This window comes from Phacochoerus africanus, chromosome 11 (genome assembly GCF_016906955.1).
Source record: "Phacochoerus africanus isolate WHEZ1 chromosome 11, ROS_Pafr_v1, whole genome shotgun sequence".
In the NCBI taxonomy this organism is placed as follows: Eukaryota; Metazoa; Chordata; class Mammalia; order Artiodactyla; family Suidae; genus Phacochoerus; species Phacochoerus africanus.
Genome location: NC_062554.1, coordinates 4,635,877 through 4,650,692, shown reverse-complemented (window position 1 = coordinate 4,650,692; position 14,816 = coordinate 4,635,877).

Genomic DNA, 14,816 nt, shown 5'->3' with positions numbered 1-14,816 from the left:
ACACGAGCCATGTGCATGTGCCTCATTGAAAGTTTTCTTCCATTCTCTCTAGTAAGTCTTTTGCTGCCTGGGTCTCCTCCATTTTCCTTCTCCTGCCTTTATTATTATTATTATTATTTTTAATATTTTTCATTCTCTGTTCTGTCTTCTGGGTGGTCTTGATTGGGTCTCTTCCCCCACTCTGCCTTCCCCAAACAAACGTTCTGCCTTCACACCCTCGGCGTGAGCATTTAGCACTAAGTCCTCCCTCATTTCACGGGAAGCTTGAGTTTTTCTAATGATGTCTTTACTTTCATAACCGTTTTGAATCTGGCATTCTGTGCCTAGTATCGATTCAGATATACTGTGAAGGTACAACGTCCTAGAAGTCTGTTCTCTTAGGAGTTAATAGAACGTGGTATTAGAACAATAATAAATGATTTCTAGTCATTTGAGGCATAAAAACACGTGTCGTTTCACGGGATCGTGTGTGGCACCAACTAGGGTAGCACCTGCCGCCTGTGGCAACCACACTTCTATTTCACTGGGCAGTGGAAGCCTAGCTTATAGTCCAGCTGTTGTGCAGGTGAATTGGCGGATGGAAACTTTTCCCCCCCTATTTAGTCATCATTCTCTTTTGAAAAACAAACAAACAAACAACAGTGCTTTAGGGTATAGCTTTTAAAAGAATTGTTAATTCTAGGAAGAGGAAGTACCTGTGTTCTGACTTCTTAGTTGCCTTGAAAATCCTGTACAGAGCTGTTAACGGCTCCCAGGACTGGATGAGCAGCAGCCAGCTTGTGTGGAAAGAGCACCTGCCCCCCTCAGATTCCACTCTTTTCAGCCCCTTTCCATCGTAGTCTTATTCCTTTGAGACCCAAAGCTGTCATTTCCTTTAGCAATGCCCTCGAAGATCTGTACTGTGTAGAATGATCAGGTGTTTATAAAAAATTTTACAGATTTAGACATAAGAGAGATGATCATGTGTTTGGGGGTATTTTGCATGTTTTTTGTTTTCCTTCACAGAAACTTGATTTTTTTCACATCTACTGCGAGGTCATCATAGTGTTTTTAATTAGACTATTAATATGAAATCTAAAACACTGTTATCAGTTATGGGCTCTGTGATCTGAAATTTTAAAGACTTAAGTTGAAAAGTAAACACTTAGAATTTGTTTTTGTTGTTTGCCTTAAGAATAACAATAAACCACTGTTTAAAATAAAAGGACCTTGATTCATACCGTTAAACTACTGGGGAAAAACTAAACAAATTTTAGTTCTATGATCTGAATAGGAGGAACTAGAAATAAATTGTGATGAAAAGAAATTCACTGTTTATTTGCAAATCTAGTTTAGAAATGTCTGGAAGCAACACTGCATTTACATTTTTATAGAAACCAAGCACAGACTGCATTCCGGCTCTGAACTGATTTCTTGCTGGGAGATGTTGTTATGATAGATGTAATTTTGCTGCCAGAAGAAATACTTCAATTTTTAAATCTGTATTTATTTGTTCATTCTTGGCAATGACAAAAACTATAATTCTAAAATATCTTTAGTCAAAATACAGCATCTGTTTCCCTATATTTGGGCTGACTACTCAGACTCTTTTCAAGCTTATGCTGAGATAATACGCTCTTATTTATAGATGCATTAAACATTTCCAAATTGGTATACTGTGATTTTTACATACTAATGAATATGAACAGATGGTTTTAAAACATTACTGTGCTTTTTTGGTCAAAGGAGCTTGGTGTTGATATGAACTATTGAGTCACTGACGGGCTGCAGCCTGCAGCTGTGCAGTGAACAGAATCTGTGAGCAGTGGCTGTATGTCCCAGAGGTGCCTAGCGCATCCTCATAACGTCACGGTACAAGAGTCTTTGTGGTTAAGTCTTAAAGGCGATTTCTTTATAGGTAACTTTCTCGGGTACATTTACCTGGTCGGAAAACACATAGGTTGTTGCTTTTCCTTAACTGTTTTAATTGAACTGTAGTTTAGAAATTGTAGGGCCAGCTTGTTATGGATTCCATGTGGTTGTGTTATGTTTATTTCTGGAATTTAAAAACAATAAATTCTCCGCCTGTGTTTCGAGGTTAGTACTTTAAACATTTTGTTATTATACACTGAATAGATATGACTGCTTACTGAATGTTGTATAAACTCTTCTCTGGCCTTCTGTGCCCTTCGTGACATTTGATTTAAGCCTACCAGAGCCATTGTATGTGACAGCTGTACTGTATCACAAAGTAAAAAAAAAAAAAATTAGTGTACTGAAAAATAAATAAATAAATAAAATAAAAGTCAGATAATTAAAAAAATAAATCCATTAAGAAAACAAAGCTGTACCTTGGCGCATCTGTGGATATAGCCATTTCCATTATAGGTAAAATGGCTGAGAGGAGATGTGTTTTGAGGACTGAGTCAGTTGGGATATGCTGCCTGTAAGCTTACAAGGAAATTCTTGGCCAGCGTGTCTGGGGCTGTGACACGTGTGATCATTGGTCTGAGCGAAGGCCTGAGTCACAGGATGTCTCCCATGACCACGGGGAGCACGGCGCGCAGCTGCCGAGGGTGGAAGGAAAGGCAAGGGCTCCGTTCATAACACCAGGAGCTGCGCTGAATGAGAGGACGACTAGAACCCAAACTAGACAAGTGGCGGAGAACGGAGCATCAGAGAAGCAGGGTGAAAACAGCGGACGCTGTTGCTGAAGGCAAGGCAGTGTGTTGACCGTGGAAAAGATGCAGTGGAACGTGAGTTTTCAAAAGGCACCGTGCTTATGAGGATGAGGGCATCACTGATTTTTCAGAGAATAGTCCCGTAGATTGGAGGCAAATTATAAGGGTTTACCTCATCGATGGGGCGGAGGACTAAGTAAAAAGTATATATGACTCGCAACTTTTCTCTCAGAGAAAATCTACAGGTTGGGTGAAGACAGGATATTTCAAGGAAGAGAGATGGAAAATGGAGCGTACTCTTTCAAAAAGCTTCTTTTTTTTTTTTTTTTTCAGTAAGAAAGAGGAGCCGTGAAGGTCTGAAGATAAAGAAGGAAAAAGTGTCCATGCCCAGCTTTTGCCATTCACACTTCAAATTAAAACAAATGATAAAAAGATAATAATGCAATAAATACAATAATAAAACTACTCTTGTTTTATGATCCCAAAGGGGAACCAGGAAAAGGATATGCAGAGGCACGGCTAGGAAAGAGGAAACACGTCGCAGAGAGGGGAAACTGGGAGAGAAGACGGGCTCTGAAGGAAGAAGGGAATATGATCGGATCTGAGGAGCGGGCTGCGCGTGGCACGGACAGCAGCGCAGTCTCGCTTTGAGAACAGCAATGGAATAAAAAAGTAGCAGCAGCATTTTAAAAAGGCGTGGTAATGAAGAAAGGAAACATTTCCATCTGTTCAGTGGAGACGCAAACAGGAGTCTAAACACACCTGCGACTTTTCAGCCAGCAGACTCGCAGTGAGGCTGATTTCCATCCATCTCCTCCTGAGAGGTTTTCACGGCGGCGTTTGACAAAGAGAAGAGACACGTAGAGGTCCTGTGTTCCACCCCTCTATCTCCAAAGCTCCCTCCGCCTGCTTAGTGAAGTCGCCTCCATCATATCCCATCCCCCATCCCAGGTATTATCTCCACCTCCAAATATACTCTCCGCACATTATATTTTGGGTATGGGTAAGAGACAAGTGTTCCACATATGGGGAGGCAAAAAAAAAAAAAAAAAGATCAAAGCATGCCACAACTTGCAAGATGGGATGGCTGCATCACTAGAGCCTTGTAGCCCTGGCACAGAGCCGGAGCCTCATAAATTTCGCGGAATAAATGCATGAATGAATGGATAAGAAATGAGATGACAGCAGTGGTGATGAAACGGCATAGCCTTTAGTGCACAGACTCCTTTGAGACTCTCAAAGGTACTGACCTCCAGATCAATGGATCAGAGACGTGTCAGCTGATTCTCCCACTAGACTACATCGTATACCCTGGAACCTCCCTTCGGCTCTAATTTATTGGAATACAGGGATATCAGCCCAGGTTCTGAAGTGCAAACAGAGAAGAGATGGGCTGGAACAGAGATTCCAATGCCACCTGACTCCTGCTGACTCTTATTCTTCATGTAATTGCATGACAGTGCTAATGATTATTAGCATCTGTGTTGGTTCCAGTCTTCAAAATTATTCCCAAGGACAATCATGGCCTCAGATTAGTGTAAAGCTTGCTCATGACAACGCACTGTTAAATCCATTTTTAATGTTTAATTATCATAACATAGTTTTAAGATAAGCAAGGTAGAGATTAATTTTAAAGATAAACGAATTCTCCTTATGAGGAGAAAAGCAATGAGAGGCAACAAGGATGAAACCAGACTCTGAAGATGACTCATAGGATTGCATGCAGTGACAGAGCCAGGGCTAAAACTGCAGATCCTCCATCTCCGGTCTGTCTATCTGCCTCTCGAAACTTCTTGGACTAACCTGATGTGGGGATTCAGAAGGAGCAAAGACTGGACACCAGTGCCTGGTTCTGGTTATAGGTGCCCAGTTATTTCTGAGATTCTTCTTGGAGTACATACCTGAGCACCAGCCGCTGGAGAGAAAAGCGTGTGGGGTGCACACCTCCAGTCGGAACGCAGGACGCACGGTAGCTCCACTACAGGAACAGCCCCTCCTTGAAGCACCGGGTCCTTTTGAAGAGCCCAGCGGCTTCTCCCCAGAGGCCCCAGCTGAGGCTGAAAATCCCTTACAGAGTCCTCGATGCTCTTGGCTACTGATGGAAGCTGTGAGAGGCTGAGAAGCCCAATCTTGTATGTAGGTAGGCAAGGGACGGCTTCAAGACGTTAGGACGTTTCTTCTTATGGATTTCATTTGCTGGAATTTCATAAGAAAACCCTCACTCTGCCTGAAGAGCAGTTTTGCACAAGACAGTGTTCTGACTCGTATTCAGGAAAAAAGATAAAGCTGATTCCAACGTTATCTCTGATCCTTTCTAACCAGTAACATGGGACAAATTAATCTCTAGAGAGATTATTTCCTTATACCTTAAAAAAAGAACTTCCCCCTTACCCCCCTCCCCCCCTTTTTTTTCTTTACGCAGACCCTGGTACTATGAGGCATTGTCACGTGTTTTAGAATCCCTGCTAGTGTACTTTGGTTTGCATTTAGGGAAATGGAAGGTCCTTTGAACCTATGAACTATGGGTTTCTCAATCATGATTGGCCAGGTTCTTTCAGATTTGATTTAAACAACTGGAGGAAAGAGTTAAACAGGACAGCTGACACTTCATGGATTCTCAGTAAGCATCATTATTAATATAACTGGTAGGGTGACTGAGATTCTAGTTTGCAAAAAAATCGGCCTAATTTAGAGTTATCTTGGTTTCCCAACCAGTCTGGGTTTGCATTTCCCAGATGATAAGTGATGCTGAACATTTTTCATGAACCCCTTGGCCATTTGAACGTCTTCTTGGAAAAAGGTTTTATTCAGTTCCTCTGCTCGTTTTTACATCAGGTCGATTGTTTTTGTTGTTGTTATTGAGTTGTACGTGTTCCTTAAATGTTTTGGATATTAATCACTTATTAGTGATTTTTTCCAAATATTTTCTCCCACTATGTAGGCTGCCTTTTCATTTTGTCATTTTGCTGTGCAGAAGTTTTTTAACTTTTTAGTTCCATCCCTTGGTGTTTTTTTGGTTTTGTTTGTTTGTTTGTTTGTTTGTTTTTTGTCAGTTGGGATGATCTGCAGGTGATTCTTTCCCGCTGGCTCATGGGCGGACTTCCTGACACAGTTCACTCTGCAGTCAGTAGGCACCACATCCTTGTAATGACTGATGAGAAGTTTCTCTGCCACTCTCCTGCTATCTTTCCTCTTTTCAGTCATGGAGCCTGGATTTAGTGCTCTGAATGCTACGAGAGAAATGAGTCTCTTTTGCACAGTCCTGCACAGCTGGGGAAGGTGGGCGCTCACTCAGCCTCACTCCCTTTCCTCTGCAGGAAAAATCAAGAGGCTGAAAGGGTCTCACTTTGCCTTGAAGTCGGCTGCCTTGGGACGGGGTGATTCAGGCAAAGTCTAGCTGTTCCCTTTAAACACTCCAGTGCGTTGAAACATATCTACTTTTTACACCAATGGCATGCTGGAACTTTTCTGGAAATCTGGACTTCCACAAAAGCTCTCTCATTTGTGGGTGTCTGCCCCCAGTGAGTGTTTTCCAAGTGCTAAAGGACCAAGGCCCAGAGGGGCTGGAACTGGTGCATAACTCTAACGGAGACCACACCTAGTGTTGAGGTCTGTCTGCCTATTATCAGATGCATGGATGCAAGGGTGGGTGTGACTCCTTCCAGCCCCTTGAAATGTGGTACTGGATCCCACAGAAGGACTTCTGTTCATGGATGGATGTGAAATTTTTTCTATTGGAGGGGAGGACAAATGAAAGACATCTTATGCTGCCATGATGCTGAAGTCACTCCAAAAATCAATTAATTCTATAAGTTGTTTAAAGGACGTTATTCCAATTCATGACTCAAAGTAAAAATTTTAAACATTTCTTCTGTTGAAACTGTATAAAACATATGGTCCTAGTGTGAATGTTGTTTTGAACTCAGTTAAGAAGCCAACAGTAGAGATACTTTTTGAAAAACATAGGTATGATATAAGCACATATTTTGTCACAGGACAGCAATGTGGTAACACCATGTTCTTGCAAAATTAAGAAACTTTTTGTTCAGAAATGTTCTTGGGATGGTTGTGGTGCAAACGTAATTCATATTCATAAAATTCATGATGACATCAAGGCAGTTCTTCCTATTTTCTTTTTACTTATACATTTAGAGTAACTGAATTAGGAATTTTTGAGATAAAGCTGACATTCAATTAAAAAAAAAACTTATCATTATAGTGAAAGAATGATCAGTATTTTCTTTAACTGACTGATCCCCTTCAATCGGATTTTAAAAGAGAGATGAGCCTCTGAAGGAATGTTTGGTAAACCAGCCTAATCTGGTGAAACAGATGTAGACAAACACTGTTCAGATGATGAAGCAGTTTGCTGTCCAGTTGCAAGGAGAGTGCTGGCCGAAAAATGCTTCAGGGTCTACTTCGACTTCCAGCAGAAGTCACGATCTTCGTAGCGTGACTGGAATATGAGTGAGCAGAGGGTGGTCTACAGACTTGGCCCTCCCTGAGGGCAGGGGGACGCCTCCAGACATCAGTCTTTGCTCTGGAGCCCCCATGAGCCTGGCCCAAGACTTTACTGTAACTGAATCATAGTCTCATAGCTCCCCCTGCCCCTTTTTAATTTGGGTCCTTCTCTTGCACACGTTTAAACTCTGCCTACTAACTCTCTCTCGGCATCTGCTTACCGGAGAACCCATCCTCTCAACTTTGTATACATTTTATTCAAAGTAGGTTAGACATCTTTAACCAAAGCTTTGAAAAATGGGAGTACCAAAAAAATTTAGCTTTGATTTACTTTAGCCAAGGTAAATCATTTGCTAATTCAAAGCTTGCAAACAGAGCTTATACATGGATAGAGACTGCTTCGCTTTCAGAGAAAATATTATATTTGAAATAGTTTTGCTAAAAAGGATTTTGTTGGCCAACCAATACTCTAAAAGTATTGCCAGTTATTATATAGTTAATGTGTATTATGATATAAGAAATTTCATAGCTTATGAAATATGTATATGATAATTATGAAGTGTGAAAATATACAAAATATGGATATAGGACTTTATATATAAATTTTATTTTTGTAGCCCGGTTCACTTTTTAAAATGTCTAATTATTAACTTCAAATGTTTTAATTATTAGATAAAATTTAATGTATTTTAAGAGATTAGAAAAACTAATCCAAAGGGTGTTTAGACAAAATTAGAGGTAATTGATAACATGGAAGGTGTTTAATATTATTTAAGAAACACATAGTAAAAAGATAGATGCATACATATTGCATAAATGCCAAAAAGAGAGGTTATTACAAATAGTTATTTGAGAAATGCAAATATGTTCAACACCAGAGATTCTACTAATATAGATGCCATACTATGACTGTATGAGTAGGGAGAAAATACGGGACAGGGCTTGAAAAGAACTCCCAGCCATTGCTGAGGGTCTGGATGAACTACTGGCATTTAGTTCCTGAGCTGTTAAACATCTTGCAGTAAGCACAACATTCCCATCCAACATCTTCCTGTCGCAAATATAGGTATTGTGGGCTTTGCAGAAGCACTGTGACCTATTAATACTAGCTGACTGAATGGCTAGAGCGATTTGCTCATGTCTGGTAGACAAAGTAGATGGAGGAGGAAAAGACGAGCCATGGACAACAAAAAAATCATATGCGTCCATATTAAATATATATATATATGTTTATATATATTAACCCCTAACCCTAACCCTAACCCTACACACACACACACACACATATACAGATTCTTAAATCAGTGAACATGAATAGAGAGCTTTGGTATTCAGGAATTAGACAATCAACCACTGCATCATTATGAACCTTAACAACAATAAAGAAATGTTTTAGTCTTTTATTTTATTTTATTTTATTTTTTTGGTCTTTTCTAGGGCTGCACCCAAAGCATATGGAGGTTCCCAGGCTAGGGGTCCAATTGGAGTGTAGCCGCCAGCCTATGCCAGAGCCACAGCAACATGGGATCCAAGCCGTGTCTTCGACCTACACCACAGCTCACAGCAATGCCGGATCCTTAACCCACTAAGCGAGGCCAGGGATCTAACCCACAACCTCATGATTCCTAGTGGGATGCGTTAACCACTGAGACACGATAAGAACTCCCTAGTCTTTCTTTTAATAGACTTTTAATAGCAAGGAAAGTGAAAAAGTATGGTAACTGTTTTTTTCTTTTAATACAGGCATTGATATAGATAAGTTTTCTTATTTTATTGGCATATATTCTAAAAAGCAAGAAGTAGAGGCTTCCAGCCTTCACTGAAGCCTCAAATTTTTAGATGTTCAATCTGAGAATCAGAGAATGGAAGTAATTTTCCCAAAATCTCAGGGACATTGAGTGTACTAAGCATACTGAGTATTAAAAACCATTCACTCAGCCTTCCCACTAAAATCTGGAACAAAACAAGGATGCCCACCCTCACCACTGTTATTCAACATAGTAATGGAAGTCCTAGCCCCAGCAATCAGACAAACAAAGGAAATAAAAGGCACCCAAATAGGAAGAGAAGAGGAAAAACTGTCACTGTATGCAGACGACATGATACTATATATAGAAAACCCTAAGGACTCAACCCCAAAACTGCTTGAACTGATCAACAAATTCAGCAACGTAGCAGGATATAAGATTAACATTCAGAAATCAGTCGCATTTCTGTACACTAACAATGAAATATTAGAAAAGGAATGCGAAAATACAATACCTTTTAAAATTGCACTCCCAAAAATCAAATACATGGGAATACTCCTGACCAAGGAGGTAAAGGACTTACATGCTAAGAACTATAAAACATTAATCAAAGAAATTAAAGAAGATGTAAATAAATGGAAAGATATTCCATGCTCCTGAGTTGGAAAAATCAATATTGTAAAAATGGCCATACTACCCAAAGCAATCTACAGATTCAATGCAATCCCTATCAAATGACCCATGACATTTTTCACAGAACTGAAACGAACAATCCACAAATTTATATGGAACCACAAAAGACCCAGCAGTGCCAAAGCAATTCTGAGGAACAAAAACCAAGCAGGAGGCATAACTCTTCCAGACTTCAGGCAATATTACAAAGCCACACTCATCAAGACGGTGTGGTACTGGTACCAAAACAAACATACAGACCAATGGAACAGAACAGAGAACCCAGAAATAAACCCTGATACCTATGGTCAATTAATCTTTGACAAAGGAGGCAAGAACATAAAATGGGAAAAAGACAGTCTTTTCAGCAAGTATTGCTGGGAAACCTGGACAGCTGCATGCAAGTCAATGAAACTAGAACACACCCTCACTCCATGCATGAAAATAAACTCAAAATGGCTGAAAGACTTAAACATAAGACAAGACACCATCAAACTCCTAGAAGAGAACATAGGCAAAACATTCTCAGACATCAACCTCATGAATATTTTCTCAGGTCAGTCTCCCAAAACAACCGAAATAAAAGCAAAAATAAACCAGTGGGACATAATCAAACTGACAAGCTTTTGCACACACAGCAAAGGAAACCAAAAAGAAAACAAAAACACAACTTACAGAATAGGAGAAAATAGCGTCAAATGATGCAACAGACAAGGGCTTAATCCCTAGAATATACAAGCAACTTATACAACTCAACAGCAAAAACGCCAAAAACCCAATGGAAAAATGGGCAAAAGACCGTAATGGACAGTTCTCCAAAGAAGATGTACAGATGGCCAACAAGCACAGGAAAAAATGCTCGACATCCCTGATTATTAGAGATATGCAAATCAAAACTACCATGAGATACCACCTCACACTAATCAGAATGGTCATCATTAATAAGTCCACGAATAACAAACGCTGGAAGGGGTGTGGAGAAAAGGGAACCCTCCTGCACTGTTGGTGGGAATGTAAGCTGGTACAACCACTATGGAGAACAGTGTGGAAGTACCTTAGAAAACTATACATAGACCTACCATATGACCCCACAATCCCACTCTTGGGCATATATCCAGTCAAGACTTTCCTTGAAAAAGATGCATGCACCCACATGTTCATTGCAGCACTATTCACAACAGCTAAGACATGGAAACAACCCAAATGTCCATTGACAGATGATTGGATTAGCAAAGTATGGTACATATACACAATGGAATACTATTCAGTCATAAAAAGAACAAAATAATGCCATTTGCAACAACATGGATGGAACTAGAGACTCTCCCACTGAGTGAAGTAAGTCAGAAAGGAAAGACAAATACCATATGATATCCACTTATATCTGGAATCTAATATAAGGCACAAATGAACCTTTCCACAGAAAAGAAAATCATGGACTTGGAGAATAGACTTGTGGTTGCCAAGGGGGAGGGGGGGGGGAGTGGGATGGACTAGGAGCTTGGGGTTAATAGATGTAAACTATTGCCTTTGGAATGGATTAGCAATGAGATCCTGCTGTGCAGCACTGGAAACTCTGTCTAGTCACTTATGATGGAGCATGATAATGTGTGAAAATAAAATGGGTACATGTATGTGTAACCATGCTGTACAGTAGGAAAAAAAAAATTGTATTGGGGAAATAATTAAAGAAAATAAAATTTTAAAAAAAATTGTTCCTATTTGGGAACCATTGTTTTAGAAGGTCTAGAATTGGACTTGCTTTCATTCCTGTAGGAATATGGTTCACATTTCAGGAGCATGTGGAAATAATCACAATGATCACAAAGTCCCACCACCCCGACTGACATTAGTGTAGTGTCATCTTGCTTTTTACTTTATTCTATTGAGGAAGTCAGAAAAAAACTTCTCTTTGAGTCTTGAACATGACATCTCTGTACAATATTCCGCAAGAATTAGATACTAATAAAATCCATTTAATTACCCTTTCTTTTATTAACATAGGCTGCTGAAGGCTTCACTTTGGGCTGCCTATCCTCACACTGGGAAGATATGAACTTCTTTTTCTTTCCACTAACAATATAGTCTACTAGTGCTTTGTTGTGCTACAGCCTTCAGTGTCCATGGCTGCATTTGTGAGTTTATTGAAAAGGCAGAAGGAGATAGTTATGTAACTCAGACACAGAAACATTGAGTGCCTTGATCTAAAGATAGAATTTCTTATACTGAAAAGGCATTATGGAAATAGATACAATCCTGAATGTTAAGCTAAAATTTAGCAAACACAGTACTACCCTGGGGTATAAAACAGAAGATCTGAATCCCAGCTTTTGACTTCCTATCTATGTGGAATTTACTAAGTCAAACTGTCAGAGGCTCAATCTCATGAACAACAACAACAACAACAAAAACAGAAAGAATGCTTAATATAAAGATTATTGTGCTGTGCAAAAGCTTATAGGCTTTGTTAGGTCCCATTTGTTGTTAATTCTATTTCCTTGGGAAACTGACATAAAAAAACATTTGTATGGTTTATGTCAGATCATGTTTTGCCTATGTTCTCTTCTAGGAGTTTTATGGTACCTTGTCTACAAGCAATTAAAGTCTTCAAGCTATTTTAGTTTATTATTGTGTATGGTGTGAAGGTATGTTCTAACCTCACTGATTATACACAGCTGTCCAGCTTTCCCAACACCACTTGCTGACGAGACTGTCTTTTCCTCATGGTATACTCTTGCCTCCTTTGTCAAGGGTTAATTGTCCACAGGTGTGTATCTCTGGGGTTTATATTCTGTTCCCAGGATTTGTATGTCTGTTTCTCTGCTGGTACCATACTGTTTTGATTGTTGTAGTTCAGTAGTTTTATCTAAAGAATGGGAAGGTTTACCTGCTTTCTTTCTTTTTTTGGGGGGGGGGATTTCTTTGGCAATTCTGGGTCTTTCATTGCTCCATACAAATCTTATTATTTGTTTTAGTTCTATGAAAAATTTTATGGATAATTTGATAGGAATCATATTAAATCTGCAGATTGCTTTAGGAAGTATGGCCATTTTAACCACATTAATTCTTCCAATCCAAAAGCATGGGATATCTTTCCATTTCTTTTAATCATCTTCAATGTCCTTTATTAATATTTTTTAGTTCTCAGTATATAAATCTTTCACTTCCTTAGTGAGGTTTATTCCTAAGTATTTTATTTTATTTATTTTGAGATTTTAAAAGGTATTATATGTTTACATTCCCTTTCTGATATTTTATTGTTACTGTAAAGAAATACAACTGATTTCTGCATGTTAATCTTGTATCCTAGTATATTGCTGAATTCATTTTACCAGTTGTAGTATTTTTTGTGTAGAGTCTTTAGGGTTTTCTATATATAATATCATGTCAACTGCATATAATGATGATGTTACCTCTTCTTTACCAATTTGAATAACTTTTATTTATTTTACTTGTCTGATTGTTGTGTCTAGGACTTCCAAACTATGTTGAAGAGATGTGGTGAGAGTGGGCATCCTTGGAAACCTTACACAAAGTGAAAAGACAAATTATGGACTGGGAGAAAATAATTGCAAATGATGCAAACAACAAGGGCTTAATTTCCAAAATATACAAACAGCTCATATAACTCAATGGCAAAAAATAAACCCAAATGAAAAATGGGAAGAAGATCTATACAGACATTTCTCCAAAGGAGACATAGAGATGGCCCACAGGTACATGAACAGATGTTCATCATCACTAATTATTAGAGAAATGCAAATCAAAACTACGATGAGGTGCCTACCACCTCACACACATCAGAATGGCCACCATTAAAAAGTCTACAAATAATAAATGCTGGAGGGAGTGTGGAGAAAAGGGAACCCTCTTACGCTATTATTGGGAATGTAAATTGGTACAGCCACTATGAAGAACAGTATGGAGAATTCCTCAAAAAATTAAAAATAGAGTGCCATATGATCCAGCAATTCCACTCCTGGGCATATATCCAGAGAAAGTATAATTGAGAAAGATATATGCAACCATATGTTCATAGCAGTAATATTCACAATAGCCAAAACATGGAAACAACCTAAATGTCCATAGACAGATGAGTGTATAAAGAAGATGAGGTATATATACAAGGGAATATTACTCAGCCACTAAAAAGAATAAAATAATGTCATCTGAATAAACATGGGTAGACCTAGAGATTACCATAATAAGCAAAATAAGTCAGAAAGAGAAAGCCAAATACTACAGGATATAACTTATATGTGGAATATAAAATATGACACAAATGAACATACATACAAAACAGAAACATACTCACACATATACAGAACAGACTTGCAGTTGACAAGGGAGAAAAGGCGTAGGAGAGGGAAGGATTAGGAGACTGGGATTAGCAGAGGCAAACTATTAAATGCAGTATGGATAAGCAATAAAGTCCTATTGTATAGCACAGGGAAATATAATGGAAAAGAATATGAAAAGGGATATACATGCATCTCTGAATCACTTTGTTGTAGAACAGAAATTAACACGACATAGCAAATCAACCATACTTCAATTTGTTTTAATTTAAAAAAGGAAAATAAGGTAGGTGATTATGAGAACCAAAAGAGAAAATACACCTAAAAATGCCTAGAAATATATCTTGTCTATATTAGAGGTTCAAAATCAATGCTTATATCTGCGAAGTTTTTCCATCAATTGTGAGGTACTATCCATTGAAGAGCTTATTATTATTCTTTAAGCCTGGAAAATTCCACATGCTGCAGTAACCTGTAGTTACTTTTCAGTTAGAAAGAAGCAAGTGTAGATAGTTAGAAACTAAAAAAGGTTATGGCTGTTTTTCATTAAAGAAATGCTGGTGATCTACTAGGATGATTAAAAGAGAGATAATGATAAGTCAGAATTAGGGCATAATTTGGATCGAGAATCAAAAGCTCTTAGTATGGATAAATTGAATGTAAGATCAGGAGTCTTCTGCCATAAAGATAGACATTATCATTTGTCAGTCTTGATTGGAACTTGATGCTTTTATCAAACATGATGTCATAAGGCATCTATTTTTCTTTTTGTAACTAGGATGGAGATCCCCCAAAAGGTATTCTAAATCCTATTTTATGCTCGTGATCAGTAAACAATTTTAATGAAATACGTCTGATGAGAATAACAAGAAAAATATATTGATGATTATGTGTGCCAAATGCTAGGTTTTCTCAAACTCACATTTAATCTCTTACCTAAGACATCCCCACCATATGTTTTCCGCTCTATATGACTG